Below are 23,111 nucleotides of genomic sequence, written 5' to 3' on the forward strand. Positions count from 1 at the left end.
TTTTTCAAAGGGTTAACCCTTTGAGAAATTTCAAGAAATGTCGAAATTTTAAAAAATCAAAAAACTTCAAAAAATCGCCCAAAACGACAAATTTCGACATTTTTTGAAATTTCTCAAAGGGGTAACCCTTTGAGAAATTTAAAAAAATGTCGAAATTTTAAAAAAATCAAGAAACTTCGGAAATCGTCCAAAACGACAAATTTCGACGTTTTAAAAAATCAAAAAACGTCAAAAAATCGTCCAAAACGACAAATTTCGACATTTTTTGAAATTTCTCAAAGGGGTACCCCTTTGAGAAATTTCAAAAAATGTCGAAATTTTAAAAAAAATCAAAAAACGTCTGAAATCGTCCAAAACGACAAATTTCGACATCTTTTGAAATTTCTCAAAGGGGTACCCCTTTGAGAAATTTCAAAAAATGTCGAAATTTTAAAAAAATCAAAAAAACGTCGGAAATCGTTCAAAACGACAAATTTCGACATTTTTTGAAATTTCTAAAAGGGGTACCACTTTGAGAAATTTCAAAAAATGTCGAAATTTTAAAAAAAAATCAAAAAACGTCTTAAATCGTCCAAAACTACAAATTTCGACATTTTAAAAAATCAAAAAACGTCAAAGAATCATCCAAAACGACAAATTTCGACATTTTTTGAAATTTCTCAAAGGGGTAACCCTTTGAGAAATTTCAAAAAATGTCGAAATTTAAAAAAAATCAAAAAAACTTCGGAAATCGTCCAAAACGACAAATTTCGACATTTTTTGAAATTTCTCAAAGGGGTAAAACTTTGAGAAATTTCAAAAAATGTCGAAATTTTAAAAAAATCAAAAAACGTCGGAAATCGTCCAAAACGACAAATTTCGACATTTTAAAAAGTCAAAAAACGTCAAAAAATCATCCAAAACGACAAATTTCGACATTTTTTGAAATTTCTCAAAGGGGTACCCCTTTGAGAAATTTCAAAAAATGTCGAAATTTTAAGAAAATCCAAAAAACGTCGGAAATCGTCCAAAACGACAAATTTCGACATTTCTTGAAATTACTCAAAGGGGTAACCCTTTGAGAAATTTCAAGAAATGTCGAAATTTTAAAAAAATCAAAAAACGTCTGAAATCGTCCAAAACGACAAATTTCGACATTTTTTGAAATTTTTCAAAGGGTTAACCCTTTGAGAAATTTCAAGAAATGTCGAAATTTTAAAAAATCAAAAAACTTCAAAAAATCGCCCAAAACGACAAATTTCGACATTTTTTGAAATTTCTCAAAGGGGTAACCCTTTGAGAAATTTAAAAAAATGTCGAAATTTTAAAAAAATCAAGAAACTTCGGAAATCGTCCAAAACGACAAATTTCGACGTTTTAAAAAATCAAAAAACGTCAAAAAATCGTCCAAAACGACAAATTTCGACATTTTTTGAAATTTCTCAAAGGGGTGACCCTTTGAGAAATTTCAAAAAATTTCGAAATTTTAAAAAAATAAAAAAACCGTCGGAAATCGTCCAAAACGAAAAATTTCGACATTTTTTGAAATTTCTCAAAGGGGTAACCCTTAGAGAAATTTCAAAAAATGTCGAAATTTTAAAAAAATCGAAAAACGTCGGAAATCGTCCAAAACGACAAATTTCGACATTTTAAAAAATCAAAAAACGTCAAAAAATCATCCAAAACGACAAATTTCGACATTTTTTGAAATTTCTCAAAGGGGTAACCCTTTGAGAAATTTCAAAAAATGTCCATATTTTAAAAAAAATCAAAAAAACGTCGGAAATCGTCCAAAACGACAAATTTCTACATTTCTTGAAATTTCTCAAAGGGGTAAACCATTGAGAAATTTCAAAAAATGTCGAAATTTTAAAAAAATCAAAAAAACGTCGGAAATCGTCCAAAACGACAAATTTCGACATTTTTTTACATTTCTCAAAGAGGTACCCCTTTGAGATATTTAAAAAAATGTCGAAATTTTAAAAAAATCAAAAAACGTCGGAAATCGTCCAAATCGACAAATTTCGACATTTTAAAAAATCAAAAAACGTCAAAAAATCATCCAAAACGACAACTTTCGACATTTTTTGAAATTTCTCAAAGGGGTACCCCTTTGAGAAATTTCAAAAAATGTCGAAATTTTAAAAAAAATCAAAAAACGTCTGAAATCGTCCAAAACGACAAATTTCGACATCTTTTGAAATTTCTCCAAGGCGTTCCCCTTTGAGAAATTTCAAAAAATGTCGAAATTTTAAAAAAAATCAAAAAACGTCTGAAATCGTCCAAAACGACAAATTTTGACATTTTTTGAAATTTCTCAAAGGGGTAAAACTTTGAGAAATTTCAAAAAATGTCGAAATTTTAAAAAATCAAAAAACGTCGGAAATCGTCCAAAACGACAAATTTCGACATTTTAAAAAATCAAAAAACGTCAAAGAATCATCCAAAACGACAAATTTCGACATTTTTTGAAATTTCTCAAAGCGGTAACCCTTTGAGAAATTTCAAAAAATGTCGAAATTTTAAAAAAATCATGAAACTTCGGAAATCGTCCAAAACGACAAATTTCGACGTTTTAAAAAATCAAAAAACGTCAAAAAATCGTCCAAAACGACAAATTTCGACATTTTTTGAAATTTCTCAAAGGGGTAACCCTTTGAGAAATTTCAAAAAATTTCGAAATTTTAAAAAAATAAAAAAACCGTCGGAAATCGTCCAAAACGAAAAATTTCGACATTTTTTGAAATTTCTCAAAGGGGTAACCCTTAGAGAAATTTCAAAAAATGTCGAAATTTTAAAAAAATCGAAAAACGTCGGAAATCGTCCAAAACGACAAATTTCGACATTTTAAAAAATCAAAAAACGTCAAAAAATCATCCAAAACGACTAATTTCGACATTTTTTGAAATTTCTCAAAGGGGTAACCCTTTGAGAAATTTCAAAAAATGTCCATATTTTAAAAAAAATCAAAAAAACGTCGGAAATCGTCCAAAACGACAAATTTCTACATTTCTTGAAATTTCTCAAAGGGGTAACCCTTTGAGAAATTTCAAAAAATGTCGAAATTTTAAAAAAATCAAAAAAAAGTCGGAAATCGTCCAAAACGACAAATTTCGACATTTTTTTACATTTCTCAAAGAGGTACCCCTTTGAGAAATTTAAAAAAATGTCGAAATTTTAAAAAAATCAAAAAACGTCGGAAATCGTCCAAATCGACAAATTTCGACATTTTAAAAAATCAAAAAACGTCAAAAAATCATCCAAAACGACAACTTTCGACATTTTTTGAAATTTCTCAAAGGGGTACCCCTTTGAGAAATTCCAAAAAATGTCGAAATTTTAAAAAAAATCAAAAAACGTCTGAAATCGTCCAAAACGACAAATTTCGACATCTTTTGAAATTTCTCCAAGGCGTTCCCCTTTGAGAAATTTCAAAAAATGTCGAAATTTTAAAAAAATCAAAAAAACTTCGGAAATCGTCCAAAACGACAAATTTTGACATTTTTTGAAATTTCTCAAAGGGGTAAAACTTTGAGAAATTTCAAAAAATGTCGAAATTTTAAAAAATCAAAAAACGTCGGAAATCGTCCAAAACGACAAATTTCGACATTTTAAAAAATCAAAAAACGTCAAAGAATCATCCAAAACGACAAATTTCGACATTTTTTGAAATTTCTCAAAGGGGTAACCCTTTGAGAAATTTCAAAAAATGTCGAAATTTTAAAAAAATCAAAAAAACTTCGGAAATCGTCCAAAACGACAAATTTCGACATTTTTTGAAATTTCTCAAAGAGGTACCACTTTGAGAAATTTCAAAAAATGTCGAAATTTTAAAAAAATTAAAAAACGTCGGAAATCGTCCAAAACGACAAATTTCGACATTTTAAAAAATCAAAAAACGTCAAAGAATCATCCAAAACGACAAATTTCGACATTTTTTGAAATTTCTCAAAGGGGTAACCCTTTGAGAAATTTAAAAAATGTCGAAATTTTAAAAAAAATCAAAAAAACGTCGGAAATCGTCCAAAACGACAAATTTCTACATTTCTTGAAATTTCTCAAAGGGGTAACCCTTTGAGAAATTTCAAAAAATGTCGAAATTTTAAAAAAATCAAAAAAACGTCGGAAATCGTCCAAAACGACAAATTTCGACATTTTTTTACATTTCTCAAAGAGGTACCCCTTTGAGAAATTTAAAAAAATGTCGAAATTTTAAAAAAATCAAAAAACGTCGGAAATCGTCCAAATCGACAAATTTCGACATTTTAAAAAATCAAAAAACGTCAAAAAATCATCCAAAACGACAACTTTCGACATTTTTTGAAATTTCTCAAAGGGGTACCCCTTTGAGAAATTCCAAAAAATGTCGAAATTTTAAAAAAAATCAAAAAACGTCTGAAATCGTCCAAAACGACAAATTTCGACATCTTTTGAAATTTCTCCAAGGCGTTCCCCTTTGAGAAATTTCAAAAAATGTCGAAATTTTAAAAAAATCAAAAAAACTTCGGAAATCGTCCAAAACGACAAATTTTGACATTTTTTGAAATTTCTCAAAGGGGTAAAACTTTGAGAAATTTCAAAAAATGTCGAAATTTTAAAAAATCAAAAAACGTCGGAAATCGTCCAAAACGACAAATTTCGACATTTTAAAAAATCAAAAAACGTCAAAGAATCATCCAAAACGACAAATTTCGACATTTTTTGAAATTTCTCAAAGGGGTAACCCTTTGAGAAATTTCAAAAAATGTCGAAATTTTAAAAAAATCAAAAAAACTTCGGAAATCGTCCAAAACGACAAATTTCGACATTTTTTGAAATTTCTCAAAGAGGTACCACTTTGAGAAATTTCAAAAAATGTCGAAATTTTAAAAAAATTAAAAAACGTCGGAAATCGTCCAAAACGACAAATTTCGACATTTTAAAAAATCAAAAAACGTCAAAGAATCATCCAAAACGACAAATTTCGACATTTTTTGAAATTTCTCAAAGGGGTAACCCTTTGAGAAATTTAAAAAATGTCGAAATTTTAAAAAAAATCAAAAAAACGTCGGAAATCGTCCAAAACGACAAATTTCTACATTTCTTGAAATTTCTCAAAGGGGTAACCCTTTGAGAAATTTCAAAAAATGTCGAAATTTTAAAAAAATCAAAAAAACGTCGGAAATCGTCCAAAACGACAAATTTCGACATTTTTTTACATTTCTCAAAGAGGTACCCCTTTGAGAAATTTAAAAAATGTCGAAATTTTAAAAAAATCAAAAAACGTCGGAAATCGTCCAAATCGACAAATTTCGACATTTTAAAAAATCAAAAAAGGTCAAAAAATCATCCAAAACGACAACTTTCGACATTTTTTGAAATTTCTCAAAGGGGTACCCCTTTGAGAAATTTCAAAAAATGTCGAAATTTTAAAAAAAATCAAAAAACGTCTGAAATCGTCCAAAACGACAAATTTCGACATCTTTTGAAATTTCTCCAAGGCGTTCCCCTTTGAGAAATTTCAAAAAATGTCGAAATTTTAAAAAAATCAAAAAAACTTCGGAAATCGTCCAAAACGACAAATTTTGACATTTTTTGAAATTTCTCAAAGGGGTAAAACTTTGAGAAATTTCAAAAAATGTCGAAATTTTAAAAAATCAAAAAACGTCGGAAATCGTCCAAAACGACAGATTTCGACATTTTAAAAAATCAAAAAACGTCAAAGAATCATCCAAAACGACAAATTTCGACATTTTTTGAAATTTCTCAAAGGGGTAACCCTTTGAGAAATTTCAAAAAATGTCGAAATTTTAAAAAAATCAAAAAAACTTCGGAAATCGTCCAAAACGACAAATTTCGATATTTTTTGAAATTTCTCAAAGAGGTACCCCTTTGAGAAATTTCAAAAAATGTCGAAATTTTAAAAAATTCAAAAAACGTCGGAAATCGTCCAAAACGACAAATTTCGACATTTTAAAAAATCAAAAAACGTCAAAAAATCATCCAAAACGACAAATTTCGACATTTTTTGAAATTTCTCAAAGGGGTAACCCTTTGAGAAATTTCAAAAAATGTCGAAATTTTGAAAAAATCAAAAAAACTTCGGAAATCGTCCAAAACGACAAATTTCGACATTTTTTGAAATTTCTCAAAGGGGTAAAGCTTTGAGAAATTTCAAAAAATGTCGAAATTTTAAAAAAATCAAGAAACTTCGGAAATCGTCCAAAACGACAAATTTCGACGTTTTAAAAAATCAAAAAACGTCAAAAAATCGTCCAAAACGACAAATTTCGACATTTTTTGAAATTTCTCAAAGGGGTAACCCTTTGAGAAATTTCAAAAAATGTCCATATTTTAAAAAAAATCAAAAAAACGTCGGAAATCGTCCAAAACGACAAATTTCTACATTTCTTGAAATTTCTCAAAGGGGTAAACCATTGAGAAATTTCAAAAAATGTCGAAATTTTAAAAAAATCAAAAAACGTCGGAAATCGTCCAAAACGACAAATTTCGACATTTTTTTACATTTCTCAAAGAGGTACCCCTTTGAGAAATTTAAAAAAATGTCGAAATTTTAAAAAAATCAAAAACGTCGGAAATCGTCCAAATCGACAAATTTCGACATTTTAAAAAATCAAAAAACGTCAAAAAATCATCCAAAACGACAACTTTCGACATTTTTTGAAATTTCTCAAAGGGGTAACCCTTTGAGAAATTTCAAAAAATGTCGAAATTTTAAAAAAAATCAAAAAACGTCTGAAATCGTCCAAAACGACAAATTTCGACATCTTTTGAAATTTCTCCAAGGCGTTCCCCTTTGAGAAATTTCAAAAAATGTCGAAATTTTAAAAAAATCAAAAAAACTTCGGAAATCGTCCAAAACGACAAATTTCGACATTTTTTGAAATTTCTCAAACGGGTAAAACTTTGAGAAATTTCAAAAAATGTCGAAATTTTAAAAAAATCAAAAAACGTCGGAAATCGTCCAAAACGACAAATTTCGACATTTTAAAAAATCAAAAAACGTCAAAAAATCATCCAAAACGACAAATTTCGACATTTTTTGAAATTTCTCAAAGGGGTACCCCTTTGAGAAATTTCAAAAAATGTTTGAAATTTTAAGAAAATCCAAAAAACGTCGGAAATCGTCCAAAACGACAAATTTCGACATTTCTTGAAATTTCTCAAAGGGGTAACCCTTTGAGAAATTTCAAAAAATGTCGAAATTTTAAAAAAATCAAAAAAACCTCGGAAATCGTCCAAAACGACAAATTTCGACATTTTAAAAAATCAAAAAACGTCAAAAAATCATCCAAAACGACAAATTTCGACATTTTTTGAAATTTCTCAAAGGGGTACCCCTTTGAGAAATTTCAAAAAATGTCGAAATTTTAAGAAAATCCAAAAAACGTCGGAAATCGTCCAAAACGACAAATTTCGACATTTCTTGAAATTACTCAAAGGGGTAACCCTTTGAGAAATTTCAAGAAATGTCGAAATTTTAAAAAAATCAAAAAACGTCTGAAATCGTCCAAAACGACAAATTTCGACATTTTTTGAAATTTTTCAAAGGGTTAACCCTTTGAGAAATTTCAAGAAATGTCGAAATTTTAAAAAATCAAAAAACTTCAAAAAATCGCCCAAAACGACAAATTTCGACATTTTTTGAAATTTCTCAAAGGGGTAACCCTTTGAGAAATTTCAAAAAATGTCGAAATTTTAAAAAAATCAAAAAAACGTCGGAAATCGTCCAAAACGACAAATTTCGACATATTTTGAAATTTCTCAAAAGGGGTAACCCTTTGAGAAATTTAAAAAAATGTTGAAATTTTAAAAAAATCAAGAAACGTCGGAAATCGTCCAAAACGACAAATTTCGACGTTTTAAAAAATCAAAAAACGTCAAAAAATCGTCCAAAACGACAAATTTCGACATTTTTTGAAATTTCTCAAAGGGGTAAAACTTTGAGAAATTTCAAAAAATGTCGAAATTTTAAAAAAATCAAAAAACGTCGGAAATCGTCCAAAACGACAAATTTCGACATTTTAAAAAATCAAAAAACGTCAAAAAATCATCCAAAACGACAAATTTCGACATTTTTTGAAATTTCTCAAAGGGGTACCTTTTTGAGAAATTTCAAAAAATGTCGAAATTTTAAAAAAATCAAAAAAACGTCGGAAATCGTCCAAAACGAAGAATGTCGACATTTTTTGAAATTTCTCAAAGGGGTAACCCTTTGAGAAATTTCAAAAAATGTCGAAATTTTAAAAAAATCAAAAAACGTCGGAAATCGTCCAAAACGACAAATTTCGACATTTTAAAAAATCAAAAAACGTCAAAAAATCATCCAAAACGACAAATTTCGACATTTTTTGAAATTTCTCAAAGGGGTAACCCTTTGAGAAATTTCAAAAAATGTCCATATTTTAAAAAAAATCAAAAAAACGTCGGAAATCGTCCAAAACGACAAATTTCTACATTTCTTGAAATTTCTCAAAGGGGTAACCCTTTGAGAAATTTCAAAAAATGTCGAAATTTTAAAAAAATCAAAAAAACGTCGGAAATCGTCCAAAACGACAAATTTCGACATTTTTTTACATTTCTCAAAGAGGTACCCCTTTGAGAAATTTAAAGAAATGTCGACATTTTAAAAAAATCAAAAAACCTCGGAAATCGTCCAAAACGACAAATTTCGACATTTTAAAAAATCAAAAAACGTCAAAAAATCATCCAAAACGACAACTTTCGACATTTTTTGAAATTTCTCAAAGGGGTACCCCTTTGAGAAATTTCAAAAAATGTCGAAATTTTAAAAAAAATTAAAAAACGTCTGAAATCGTCCAAAACGACAAATTTCGACATCTTTTGAAATTTCTCCAAGGGGTTCCCCTTTGAGAAATTTCAAAAAATGTCGAAATTTTAAAAAAATCAAAAAACGTCTGAAATCGTCCAAAACGACAAATTTCGACATTTTTTGAAATTTCTCAAAGGGTTAACCCTTTGAGAAATTTCAAAAAATGTCGAAATTTTAAAAAAATCAAAAAAACGTCGGAAATCGTCCAAAACGACAAATTCCGACATATTTTGAAATTTCTCAAAAGGGGTAACCCTTTGAGAAATTTAAAAAAATGTCGAAATTTTACAAAAATCAAAAAACTTCGGAAATCGTCCAAAACGACAAATTTCGACATCTTTTGAAATTTCTCAAAGGGGTACCCCTTAGAGAAATTTCAAAAAATGTCGAAATTTTAAAAAAATCAAAAAAACGTCGGAAATCGTTCAAAACGACAAATTTCGACATTTTTTGAAATTTCTCAAAGGGGTACCCCTTTGAGAAATTTCAAAAAATGTCGAAATTTTAAAAAAGATCAAAAAACGTCGGAAATCGTCCAAAACGACAAATTTCGACATTTTAAAAAATCAAAAAACGTCAAAGAATCATCCAAAACGACAAATTTCGACATTTTTTGAAATTTCTCAAAGGGGTAACCCTTTGAGAAATTTCAAAAAATGTCGAAATTTTAAAAAAATCAAAAAAACTTCTGAAATCGTCCAAAACGACAAATTTCGACATTTTTTGAAATTTCTCAAAGGGGTAAAACTTTGAGAAATTTCAAAAAATGTCGAAATTTTAAAGAAATCAAAAAACGTCGGAAATCGTCCAAAACGACAAATTTCGACATTTTAAAAAGTCAAAAAACGTCAAAAAATCATCCAAAACGACAAATTTCGACATTTTTTGAAATTTCTCAAAGGGGTACCCCTTTGAGAAATTTCAAAAAATGTCGAAATTTTAAGAAAATCCAAAAAACGTCGGAAATCGTCCAAAACGACAAATTTCGACATTTCTTGAAATTACTCAGAGGGGTAACCCTTTGAGAAATTTCAAGAAATGTCGAAATTTTAAAAAAATCAAAAAACGTCTGAAATCGTCCAAAACGACAAATTTCGACATTTTTTGAAATTTTTCAAAGGGTTAACCCTTTGAGAAATTTCAAGAAATCTCGAAATTTTAAAAAATCAAAAAACTTCAAAAAATCGCCAAAAACGACAAATTTCGACATTTTTTGAAATTTCTCAAAGGGGTAACCCTTTGAGAAATTTAAAAAATGTCGAAATTTTAAAAAAATCAAGAAACTTCGGAAATCGTCCAAAACGACAAATTTCGACGTTTTAAAAAATCAAAAAACGTCAAAAAATCGTCCAAAACGACAAATTTCGACATTTTTTGAAATTTCTCAAAGGGGTAACCCTTTGAGAAATTTCAAAAAATTTCGAAATTTTAAAAAAATAAAAAAACCGTCGGAAATCGTCCAAAACGAAAAATTTCGACATTTTTTGAAATTTCTCAAAGGGGTAACCCTTAGAGAAATTTCAAAAAATGTCGAAATTTTAAAAAAATCGAAAAACGTCGGAAATCGTCCAAAACGACAAATTTCGACATTTTAAAAAATCAAAAAACGTCAAAAAATCATCCAAAACGACAAATTTCGACATTTTTTGAAATTTCTCAAAGGGGTAACCCTTTGAGAAATTTCAAAAAATGTCCATATTTTAAAAAAAATCAAAAAAACGTCGGAAATCGTCCAAAACGACAAATTTCTACATTTCTTGAAATTTCTCAAAGGGGTAAACCATTGAGAAATTTCAAAAAATGTCGAAATTTTAAAAAAATCAAAAAAACGTCGGAAATCGTCCAAAACGACAAATTTCGACATTTTTTTACATTTCTCAAAGAGGTACCCCTTTGAGATATTTAAAAAAATGTCGAAATTTTAAAAAAAATCAAAAAACGTCGGAAATCGTCCAAATCGACAAATTTCGACATTTTAAAAAATCAAAAAACGTCAAAAAATCATCCAAAACGACAACTTTCGACATTTTTTGAAATTTCTCAAAGGGGTACCCCTTTGAGAAATTTCAAAAAATGTCGAAATTTTAAAAAAAATCGAAAAACGTCTGAAATCGTCCAAAACGACAAATTTCGACATCTTTTGAAATTTCTCCAAGGCGTTCCCCTTTGAGAAATTTCAAAAAATGTCGAAATTTTAAAAAAAATCAAAAAACGTCTGAAATCGTCCAAAACGACAAATTTTGACATTTTTTGAAATTTCTCAAAGGGGTAAAACTTTGAGAAATTTCAAAAAATGTCGAAATTTTAAAAAATCAAAAAACGTCGGAAATCGTCCAAAACGACAAATTTCGACATTTTAAAAAATCAAAAAACGTCAAAGAATCATCCAAAACGACAAATTTCGACATTTTTTGAAATTTCTCAAAGGGGTAACCCTTTGAGAAATTTCAAAAAATGTCGAAATTTTAAAAAAAATCAAAAAAACTTCGGAAATCGTCCAAAACGACAAATTTCGACATTTTTTGAAATTTCTCAAAGGGGTAAAACTTTGAGAAATTTCAAAAAATGTCGAAATTTTAAAAAAATCAAGAAACTTCGGAAATCGTCCAAAACGACAAATTTCGACGTTTTAAAAAATCAAAAAACTTCAAAAAATCGTCCAAAACGACAAATTTCGACATTTTTTGAAATTTCTCAAAGGGGTACCCCTTTGAGAAATTTCAAAAAATGTCGAAATTTTAAAAAAAATTAAAAAACGTCTGAAATCGTCCAAAACGACAAATTTCGACATCTTTTGAAATTTCTCCAAGGGGTTCCCCTTTGAGAAATTTCAAAAAATGTCGAAATTTTAAAAAAATCAAAAAACGTCTGAAATCGTCCAAAACGACAAATTTCGACATTTTTTGAAATTTCTCAAAGGGTTAACCCTTTGAGAAATTTCAAAAAATGTCGAAATTTTAAAAAAATCAAAAAAACGTCGGAAATCGTCCAAAACGACAAATTCCGACATATTTTGAAATTTCTCAAAAGGGGTAACCCTTTGAGAAATTTAAAAAAATGTCGAAATTTTACAAAAATCAAAAAACTTCGGAAATCGTCCAAAACGACAAATTTCGACATCTTTTGAAATTTCTCAAAGGGGTACCCCTTAGAGAAATTTCAAAAAATGTCGAAATTTTAAAAAAATCAAAAAAACGTCGGAAATCGTTCAAAACGACAAATTTCGACATTTTTTGAAATTTCTCAAAGGGGTACCCCTTTGAGAAATTTCAAAAAATGTCGAAATTTTAAAAAAGATCAAAAAACGTCGGAAATCGTCCAAAACGACAAATTTCGACATTTTAAAAAATCAAAAAACGTCAAAGAATCATCCAAAACGACAAATTTCGACATTTTTTGAAATTTCTCAAAGGGGTAACCCTTTGAGAAATTTCAAAAAATGTCGAAATTTTAAAAAAATCAAAAAAACTTCGGAAATCGTCCAAAACGACAAATTTCGACATTTTTTGAAATTTCTCAAAGGGGTAAAACTTTGAGAAATTTCAAAAAATGTCGAAATTTTAAAGAAATCAAAAAACGTCGGAAATCGTCCAAAACGACAAATTTCGACATTTTAAAAAGTCAAAAAACGTCAAAAAATCATCCAAAACGACAAATTTCGACATTTTTTGAAATTTCTCAAAGGGGTACCCCTTTGAGAAATTTCAAAAAATGTCGAAATTTTAAGAAAATCCAAAAAACGTCGGAAATCGTCCAAAACGACAAATTTCGACATTTCTTGAAATTACTCAGAGGGGTAACCCTTTGAGAAATTTCAAGAAATGTCGAAATTTTAAAAAAATCAAAAAACGTCTGAAATCGTCCAAAACGACAAATTTCGACATTTTTTGAAATTTCTCAAAGGGGTAAAACTTTGAGAAATTTCAAAAAATGTCGAAATTTTAAAAAAAATCGAAAAACGTCTGAAATCGTCCAAAACGACAAATTTCGACATCTTTTGAAATTTCTCCAAGGCGTTCCCCTTTGAGAAATTTCAAAAAATGTCGAAATTTTAAAAAAAATCAAAAAACGTCTGAAATCGTCCAAAACGACAAATTTTGACATTTTTTGAAATTTCTCAAAGGGGTAAAACTTTGAGAAATTTCAAAAAATGTCGAAATTTTAAAAAATCAAAAAACGTCGGAAATCGTCCAAAACGACAAATTTCGACATTTTAAAAAATCAAAAAACGTCAAAGAATCATCCAAAACGACAAATTTCGACATTTTTTGAAATTTCTCAAAGGGGTAACCCTTTGAGAAATTTCAAAAAATGTCGAAATTTTAAAAAAAATCAAAAAAACTTCGGAAATCGTCCAAAACGACAAATTTCGACATTTTTTGAAATTTCTCAAAGGGGTAAAACTTTGAGAAATTTCAAAAAATGTCGAAATTTTAAAAAAATCAAGAAACTTCGGAAATCGTCCAAAACGACAAATTTCGACGTTTTAAAAAATCAAAAAACTTCAAAAAATCGTCCAAAACGACAAATTTCGACATTTTTTGAAATTTCTCAAAGGGGTACCCCTTTGAGAAATTTCAAAAAATGTCGAAATTTTAAAAAAAATTAAAAAACGTCTGAAATCGTCCAAAACGACAAATTTCGACATCTTTTGAAATTTCTCCAAGGGGTTCCCCTTTGAGAAATTTCAAAAAATGTCGAAATTTTAAAAAAATCAAAAAACGTCTGAAATCGTCCAAAACGACAAATTTCGACATTTTTTGAAATTTCTCAAAGGGTTAACCCTTTGAGAAATTTCAAAAAATGTCGAAATTTTAAAAAAATCAAAAAAACGTCGGAAATCGTCCAAAACGACAAATTCCGACATATTTTGAAATTTCTCAAAAGGGGTAACCCTTTGAGAAATTTAAAAAAATGTCGAAATTTTACAAAAATCAAAAAACTTCGGAAATCGTCCAAAACGACAAATTTCGACATCTTTTGAAATTTCTCAAAGGGGTACCCCTTAGAGAAATTTCAAAAAATGTCGAAATTTTAAAAAAATCAAAAAAACGTCGGAAATCGTTCAAAACGACAAATTTCGACATTTTTTGAAATTTCTCAAAGGGGTACCCCTTTGAGAAATTTCAAAAAATGTCGAAATTTTAAAAAAGATCAAAAAACGTCGGAAATCGTCCAAAACGACAAATTTCGACATTTTAAAAAATCAAAAAACGTCAAAGAATCATCCAAAACGACAAATTTCGACATTTTTTGAAATTTCTCAAAGGGGTAACCCTTTGAGAAATTTCAAAAAATGTCGAAATTTTAAAAAAATCAAAAAAACTTCGGAAATCGTCCAAAACGACAAATTTCGACATTTTTTGAAATTTCTCAAAGGGGTAAAACTTTGAGAAATTTCAAAAAATGTCGAAATTTTAAAGAAATCAAAAAACGTCGGAAATCGTCCAAAACGACAAATTTCGACATTTTAAAAAGTCAAAAAACGTCAAAAAATCATCCAAAACGACAAATTTCGACATTTTTTGAAATTTCTCAAAGGGGTACCCCTTTGAGAAATTTCAAAAAATGTCGAAATTTTAAGAAAATCCAAAAAACGTCGGAAATCGTCCAAAACGACAAATTTCGACATTTCTTGAAATTACTCAGAGGGGTAACCCTTTGAGAAATTTCAAGAAATGTCGAAATTTTAAAAAAATCAAAAAACGTCTGAAATCGTCCAAAACGACAAATTTCGACATTTTTTGAAATTTTTCAAAGGGTTAACCCTTTGAGAAATTTCAAGAAATCTCGAAATTTTAAAAAATCAAAAAACTTCAAAAAATCGCCAAAAACGACAAATTTCGACATTTTTTGAAATTTCTCAAAGGGGTAACCCTTTGAGAAATTTAAAAAATGTCGAAATTTTAAAAAAATCAAGAAACTTCGGAAATCGTCCAAAACGACAAATTTCGACGTTTTAAAAAATCAAAAAACGTCAAAAAATCGTCCAAAACGACAAATTTCGACATTTTTTGAAATTTCTCAAAGGGGTAACCCTTTGAGAAATTTCAAAAAATTTCGAAATTTTAAAAAAATAAAAAAACCGTCGGAAATCGTCCAAAACGAAAAATTTCGACATTTTTTGAAATTTCTCAAAGGGGTAACCCTTAGAGAAATTTCAAAAAATGTCGAAATTTTAAAAAAATCGAAAAACGTCGGAAATCGTCCAAAACGACAAATTTCGACATTTTAAAAAATCAAAAAACGTCAAAAAATCATCCAAAACGACAAATTTCGACATTTTTTGAAATTTCTCAAAGGGGTAACCCTTTGAGAAATTTCAAAAAATGTCCATATTTTAAAAAAAATCAAAAAAACGTCGGAAATCGTCCAAAACGACAAATTTCTACATTTCTTGAAATTTCTCAAAGGGGTAAACCATTGAGAAATTTCAAAAAATGTCGAAATTTTAAAAAAATCAAAAAAACGTCGGAAATCGTCCAAAACGACAAATTTCGACATTTTTTTACATTTCTCAAAGAGGTACCCCTTTGAGATATTTAAAAAAATGTCGAAATTTTAAAAAAATCAAAAAACGTCGGAAATCGTCCAAATCGACAAATTTCGACATTTTAAAAAATCAAAAAACGTCAAAAAATCATCCAAAACGACAACTTTCGACATTTTTTGAAATTTCTCAAAGGGGTACCCCTTTGAGAAATTTCAAAAAATGTCGAAATTTTAAAAAAAATCGAAAAACGTCTGAAATCGTCCAAAACGACAAATTTCGACATCTTTTGAAATTTCTCCAAGGCGTTCCCCTTTGAGAAATTTCAAAAAATGTCGAAATTTTAAAAAAAATCAAAAAACGTCTGAAATCGTCCAAAACGACAAATTTTGACATTTTTTGAAATTTCTCAAAGGGGTAAAACTTTGAGAAATTTCAAAAAATGTCGAAATTTTAAAAAATCAAAAAACGTCGGAAATCGTCCAAAACGACAAATTTCGACATTTTAAAAAATCAAAAAACGTCAAAGAATCATCCAAAACGACAAATTTCGACATTTTTTGAAATTTCTCAAAGGGGTAACCCTTTGAGAAATTTCAAAAAATGTCGAAATTTTAAAAAAAATCAAAAAAACTTCGGAAATCGTCCAAAACGACAAATTTCGACATTTTTTGAAATTTCTCAAAGGGGTAAAACTTTGAGAAATTTCAAAAAATGTCGAAATTTTAAAAAAATCAAGAAACTTCGGAAATCGTCCAAAACGACAAATTTCGACGTTTTAAAAAATCAAAAAACTTCAAAAAATCGTCCAAAACGACAAATTTCGACATTTTTTGAAATTTCTCAAAGGGGTAACCCTTTGAGAATTTTCAAAAAATTTCGAAATTTTAAAAAAATAAAAAAACCGTCGGAAATCGTCCAAAACGACAAATTTCGACATTTTTTGAAATTTCTCAAAGGGGTAACCCTTAGAGAAATTTCAAAAAATGTCGAAATTTTAAAAAAATCGAAAAACGTCGGAAATCGTCCAAAACGACAAATTTCGACATTTTAAAAAATCAAAAAACGTCAAAAAATCATCCAAAACGACTAATTTCGACATTTTTTGAAATTTCTCAAAGGGGTAACCCTTTGAGAAATTTCAAAAAATGTCCATATTTTAAAAAAAATCAAAAAAACGTCGGAAATCGTCCAAAACGACAAATTTCTACATTTCTTGAAATTTCTCAAAGGGGTAACCCTTTGAGAAATTTCAAAAAATGTCGAAATTTTAAAAAAATCAAAAAAACTTCGGAAATCGTCCAAAACGACAAATTTCGACATTTTTTTACATTTCTCAAAGAGGTACCCCTTTGAGAAATTTAAAAAATGTCGAAATTTTAAAAAAATCAAAAAACGTCGGAAATCGTCCAAATCGACAAATTTCGACATTTTAAAAAATCAAAAAACGTCAAAAAATCATCCAAAACGACAACTTTCGACATTTTTTGAAATTTCTCAAAGGGGTACCCCTTTGAGAAATTTCAAAAAATGTCGAAATTTTAAAAAAAATCAAAAAACGTCTGAAATCGTCCAAAACGACAAATTTCGACATCTTTTGAAATTTCTCCAAGGCGTTCCCCTTTGAGAAATTTCAAAAAATGTCGAAATTTTAAAAAAATCAAAAAAACTTCGGAAATCGTCCAAAACGACAAATTTTGACATTTTTTGAAATTTCTCAAAGGGGTAAAACTTTGAGAAATTTCAAAAAATGTCGAAATTTTGAAAAAATCAAAAAACGTCGGAAATCGTCCAAAACGACAAATTTTGACATTTTTTGAAATTTCTCAAAGGGGTAAAACTTTGAGAAATTTCAAAAAATGTCGAAATTTTGAAAAAATCAAAAAACGTCGGAAATCGTCCAAAACGAAAAATTTCGACATTTTTTGAAATTTCTCAAAGGGGTAACCCTTTGAGAAATTTCAAAAAATGTCGAAATTTTAAAAAAATCAAAAAAACGTCGGAAATCGTCCAAAACGACAAATTTCGACATATTTTGAAATTTCTCAAAAGGGGTAACCCTTTGAGAAATTTAAAAAAATGTCGAAATTTTAAAAAAATCAAGATACGTCGGAAATCGTCCAAAACGACAAATTTCGACGTTTTAAAAAATCAAAAAACGTCAAAAAATCGTCCAAAACGACAAATTTCGACATTTTTTGAAATTTCTCAAAGGGGTAAAACTTTGAGAAATTTCAAAAAATGTCGAAATTTTAAAAAAATCAAAAAACGTCGGAAATCGTCCAAAACGACAAATTTCGACATTTTAAAAAATCAAAAAACGTCAAAAAATCATCCAAAACGACAAATTTCGACATTTTTTGAAATTTCTCAAAGGGGTACCTTTTTGAGAAATTTCAAAAAATGTCGAAATTTTAAAAAAATCAAAAAAACGTCGGAAATCGTCCAAAACGAAAAATGTCGAAATTTTAAAAAAATCAAAAAACGTCGGAAATCGTCCAAAACGACAAATTTCGACATTTTAAAAAATCAAAAAACGTCAAAAAATCATCCAAAACGACAAATTTCGACATTTTTTGAAATTTCTCAAAGGGGTAACCCTTTGAGAAATTTCAAAAAATGTCCATATTTTAAAAAAAATCAAAAAAACGTCGGAAATCGTCCAAAACGACAAATTTCTACATTTCTTGAAATTTCTCAAAGGGGTAACCCTTTGAGAAATTTCAAAAAATGTCGAAATTTTAAAAAAATCAAAAAAACGTCGGAAATCGTCCAAAACGACAAATTTCGACATTTTTTTACATTTCTCAAAGAGGTACCCCTTTGAGAAATTTAAAAAAATGTCGACATTTTAAAAAAATCAAAAAACCTCGGAAATCGTCCAAAACGACAAATTTCGACATTTTTTGAAATTTCTCAAAGGGTTAACCCTTTGAGAAATTTCAAGAAATGTCGACATTTTAAAAAATCAAAAAACGTCGGAAATCGTCCAAAACGACAAATTTCGACATTTTTTGAAATTTCAAAAAACGTCGAAATTTGTCTTTTTGGACGATTTCCGACGTTTTTTGATTTTTTAAAATTTCGACATTTTTTACTGCTAATAACAACAATAATTATGGCCATTTTAATGGTCGTGTTGGCGGTTACTGTAGCAACGATAATAATAATATCCGCTATTCAATTTCAAATTTATCTGTCTTGAATATTATGGAATTGTTTCTTTATGGTTTTACTTGAGAAACTTCCTATAGAGTCGTTAGTCTATTATTCTGTCGATGTATGAGAATGTTACGTTCTCAATAGCTCCATGGTTTCGTCCTTATAATACGACAACGGGCCGAAGAAATTCATTGAGCAATGTGTATAAAACAGTTTGCGATAGTTAGTCAGATTCAGTGGCGTTTTAATAAATTTCAATGGAGTTTAATCAATTTTCCTGAATTATAACCTTGCTGCCCGACAAGTAGATAAGGAACGGTAAATATGGTCCCAGGTTTGAAAATTATTTAGAACCCCTTGCTTAAATTACCTACGTCCTACTACTGAATCAATGTTCTTCTTGCGTCAGCCATAATATAATAAGAAAATAAAGTGGGAAATTTGAGTATAAAAATGACAGCCTCCTGGGATATTGCGCTGTGTAGTCTGATATAACTTACAGACGTTCCAGAGGTGCTTATTGCCTCTATCATTAGGACCATTTATCACTAATTTAAGTTCCCTTATGCTTCAGTTAATTTCCTTATTTACAGACTCTTGATTTGAAAAATCTCCCGGAAACATGTTTCTATGCAGTCTGACTTATTATTTACTATTATATATAAATACGTCTAAAATAATTCTTTTTGCTGATTCTGAATTTATAATAAAATTCATTTATTTAACTCAAAATGAAGTAGCATTTTTATGATGCGAAATTAACAGTTATTCTAACTGACCGGAGGGCAATTTATTTATTGCTGTAGATACAATTTGATGTGAAAAATACGCCATGTATAACAAATTAATCATACACTATTCTTGTTAATATATTTTCCGATCTCTGCAAAGTTTAAATTATAAGAAATTATCTTTAGTAAAATTCTTACATAAAAATAACATGATAGAATTATAAAAAGCGATGCTTTCGTGAAGAATATATAATCTGATTATTTGAAATCGTGCTTGTAATCAAAATGCGTAAGAATAGCATAATGTTAAAACAGCACTATTTTTTTTTAAAAAAATATGAGTATTACAAGATGAAATATGAAAGAGACAACACGGTGTAATTAGATTTGTAGGCCGTAGTGAAATCCTCGTTCCTGTCCTCCATGCTTCCATTTCCAACTCCACCCCCCTCCACCCCCTGTTGCCACGCAATTCAACGGCACACGCAACTCCCAGCACTGAGGCCGAATTCACTGCCTCATTACCTCTGGTATCCTCGCGCCCCGTAGTGACGGGGGCCCTAACACACTTCAACAACCCATGGACGACAGAAATTAGCTCATCACCCCTCAAGTGCAATAAAACAAAGAGAAAATTTAAAACGTAAATCGTGACAATTATATAAAAAGACTAATACGTCTTTTGCATACTTTTTTTTACTATGTTCTGTTATATTCTGTTTTAAAAGCCGCCGTCTTGCTTATTATGTCTCAGTGCTATGAAAATATTTTTAACAACAAACCTCTATAAGGTACTGTATTGTGTTTTAAAGACAGATCCTAATTTTAATGGTGCCCAAAGCAAGAGGTTCCGTTGTTGTAAGTTACTAACAATTGAATTTTACGTAAGATAAAAGTTATTGTCAAAGGAAATATTCCATATTTAATACCAATGAAGTTTCGCATCTAAATAAAGTATTGTTAACATTCCAACACAGTAAAGTCGTTTGTTAAATATTAAATAGTACATTAATTTCGTAAATAAGCCAATTTAATAATAACATTCATTATGACGTCATATTTTCATAATTTTTGTTTAGTTTTACTGTTTGCTACTATTATTATATAATATTAATCATAAATTTCGCAGAAATCTCCATATTCATTCAAATGTTTTGCAGGTTTATCTTAAAACTACAAATTTAGTTACGACTTCCGGTAACCTGAACTCTTCGGCCCTGAAGAAAGAGACGCTACGTTTCTTCGAAACGCTGGTATCTACCTATGAGTTTACATGTTGTCATAACCCAGAAGAAAATCTTCGTCATCCCGAACGCCGTGAGAACTCAAATCTTACAATATAACCTCTCAGATGCGTATGAATCCACCCTCACTCTTTTTAAACACTGAAAAATCTACAGTAACTAACACGGAAAAAGGATTTATCAACGCTGGAGACTTTATTTCCACCCTAGAGCTGATGACGAGTTTGCATAAACGAGCTGGTCTATTGATCTAAATACGAAACACAGAAGTTCATTTGTTTCATTTTCAATACGCAGGAACAAAATGGATATATAACGAGCCGTTACTATTACAGAGAATGCATTTTTTTTTTAAAAGTAATTCTGTGTAAAACCGGAAATAATAGGGCAACTACTAGCAGTGGAAATCAACTGATCCGTTAACTATTGTAACTACATAGCGAGATAATTTAAACGTGTAGGACACTTTGTTACATGTCAGTCAAACTGCTCTTTTTAATTAGCTGCTGCATCCGTTTTGTTTAGTGTTATCTGATTTTTAAAACGCATTATCAGGGAAACTTCATCGTATTACTACAATTGCAATATTTTGTTACAGTCATACATAGGAGTAAAATATGCTATACGTTTTTTCTTTCATTTTTACATTTAATTTTTTTTAACATTGGATAGATGTTCCAGACTTATTTCAGATTATGTTTAGACGCTCTTAAACTTATTTTATTTATGCTCTATAAACTAAATTGTATAGTCAATTAGTAATCTAATATTACAGCGACAAATTAGACAAACAGCTTAATTATGAGGGTTGCTCAATATAAATCCACCCGGGACTTTCCTTTAATTTTTGCGGAGTACATTTTTAAAAATATATTTGATATTAGTTTCATAATCCTTTAATTCAACATCTTACAGCGTTTTGTCATAAATTAAATATTTTATAATCCACGCAGCTAATAACCAGGGCCGAATGTTCGGGTCTGGCTAGCAGTGTGCCGCCAGACCACTAAAACTGGAGTAACATATAATAAATATTTTATTATATATCACAACAGCGGCATAATAATACCTTAGCATTGTAGTGCGATCTTTCGAGGATTTAATAATATTGAATTTCCAGAGGACTTGACTTCTGGACCAGAATTCGCCACTGCTAACAATTTTCTTTTAGCTGTGGTCCCTTTTATGTGTGAACATTCTCCATTCCTCTTTATTCCTTTTTCATTTTGAGCAATGTGCGACTGCTAACAACTGGTTTCTAGCCAAGAAGCAGACTAGCAACGGAAGTGAAGTAACAGGAACTGGCGGGAGGGGGGCGTTATTACGCCAACTTTGATGTTTGAACAGGAAAAGCATTTCCTTTGCACCTGACGTGTAGGAACACAACAGCCACGAGACGACGTCTCTGACGATGATAAACTGACGAGAATTACTTAAACTAAATGTCGCTGCCAAGATGTCATTTTTTTTTCGAGACAGGAATTAAATAACTCGCCAAGTTATACAGTTATATGATAATCTTCATATATTCCGTACATTAAGTAATATAAACTGAGAACACCTTGAAATAAAATTAATACTAAGTTGTTGTGTGTTAGTTATTACAGATATTTTACGTATGGATTAGCCAGGCCTAATCAGAATCATTATAATGTTGCCATGTTCACATGATGAACGTGTGTCACAATTTGATAAACACATAAAATCGATTTAAGTCAACTATCTAATTTTAAAAATAATTGATCAGTTAAGTATTCGTGTCACTGAATTGTATTAGAATACATTAAGAAGAGCTAAGCAGGAAAAATTCAATCAGAGATTTGAATTACGTCAATTTTGATCTCAAGGGCTGTGACACTGTGTAGCCAGCCTTGAAGATGGAGACAGCAAGTTCACCGAAAACGTCGTTAAACATTAAAGACATCGCAGACGTCACAACCCAAAAGACCACCACAATCAGTCTGTTTCCCCTCCAAATGACACAAGTCCTGGACTCATGTTGTTTTGATGCTAGGTTTTGATATTGAGAAACCACTAAAACTAGCATCGACTTAAATGGGTTACCCAAGAATTGAATTAAAGCCCATAACCACATAAGTCATGTAATGGTCCTTCAGTATTATGTGGATACTTGTAAATACAACATCAGTCAAAAAATAACTTTAATTTATAATTCCACATGTAAAAGATGTTTAACTGTATGAAATGATTATGTGCTTGTCAATTATTCTTGATAAAATGTAAATCAAATGTAAAATAATGTCTGCAGTATGTTTCTTCGGTTTCCTCGAAAGTGAGATTCGTCGAATCGTGTTTTTTTAAGTTACCAGTTGAATTATTTTCGTGGTAAAACGTAGTCGAGGGTGCCTGGATTTGAATTACTCCCTCCTAGACAGGCGCAAAATCCATGTCTAAATGTAGCTGCAAGAATAACGAGACAGACTTTATATTGTTGGAGCAGTAGAGGCCACGTCATTCAGCACATTTTCCACAAATTGAATCTCAGTTCCCTTCCTCCAGTCTTGAAAGGCGTGGTGTAAGGTGTGCGAGTGTGTGTGTGTGTGTGTGTGTGTGTGTGTGTGTGTAGAGTGGGGGTGGGGGGTTAGAAGTGGTTGCGAAGCGCCCACAAGTCACGAATGCGTTAGAAAAGTCTCCATCCCTAAGGGTAAAAA

Source organism: Zootermopsis nevadensis, unplaced genomic scaffold (assembly GCF_977971745.1).
Source record: "Zootermopsis nevadensis isolate Lab colony 2312 unplaced genomic scaffold, Znev_1.0 Znev_ptg000008l, whole genome shotgun sequence".
Classification (NCBI taxonomy): Eukaryota; Metazoa; Arthropoda; class Insecta; order Blattodea; family Termopsidae; genus Zootermopsis; species Zootermopsis nevadensis.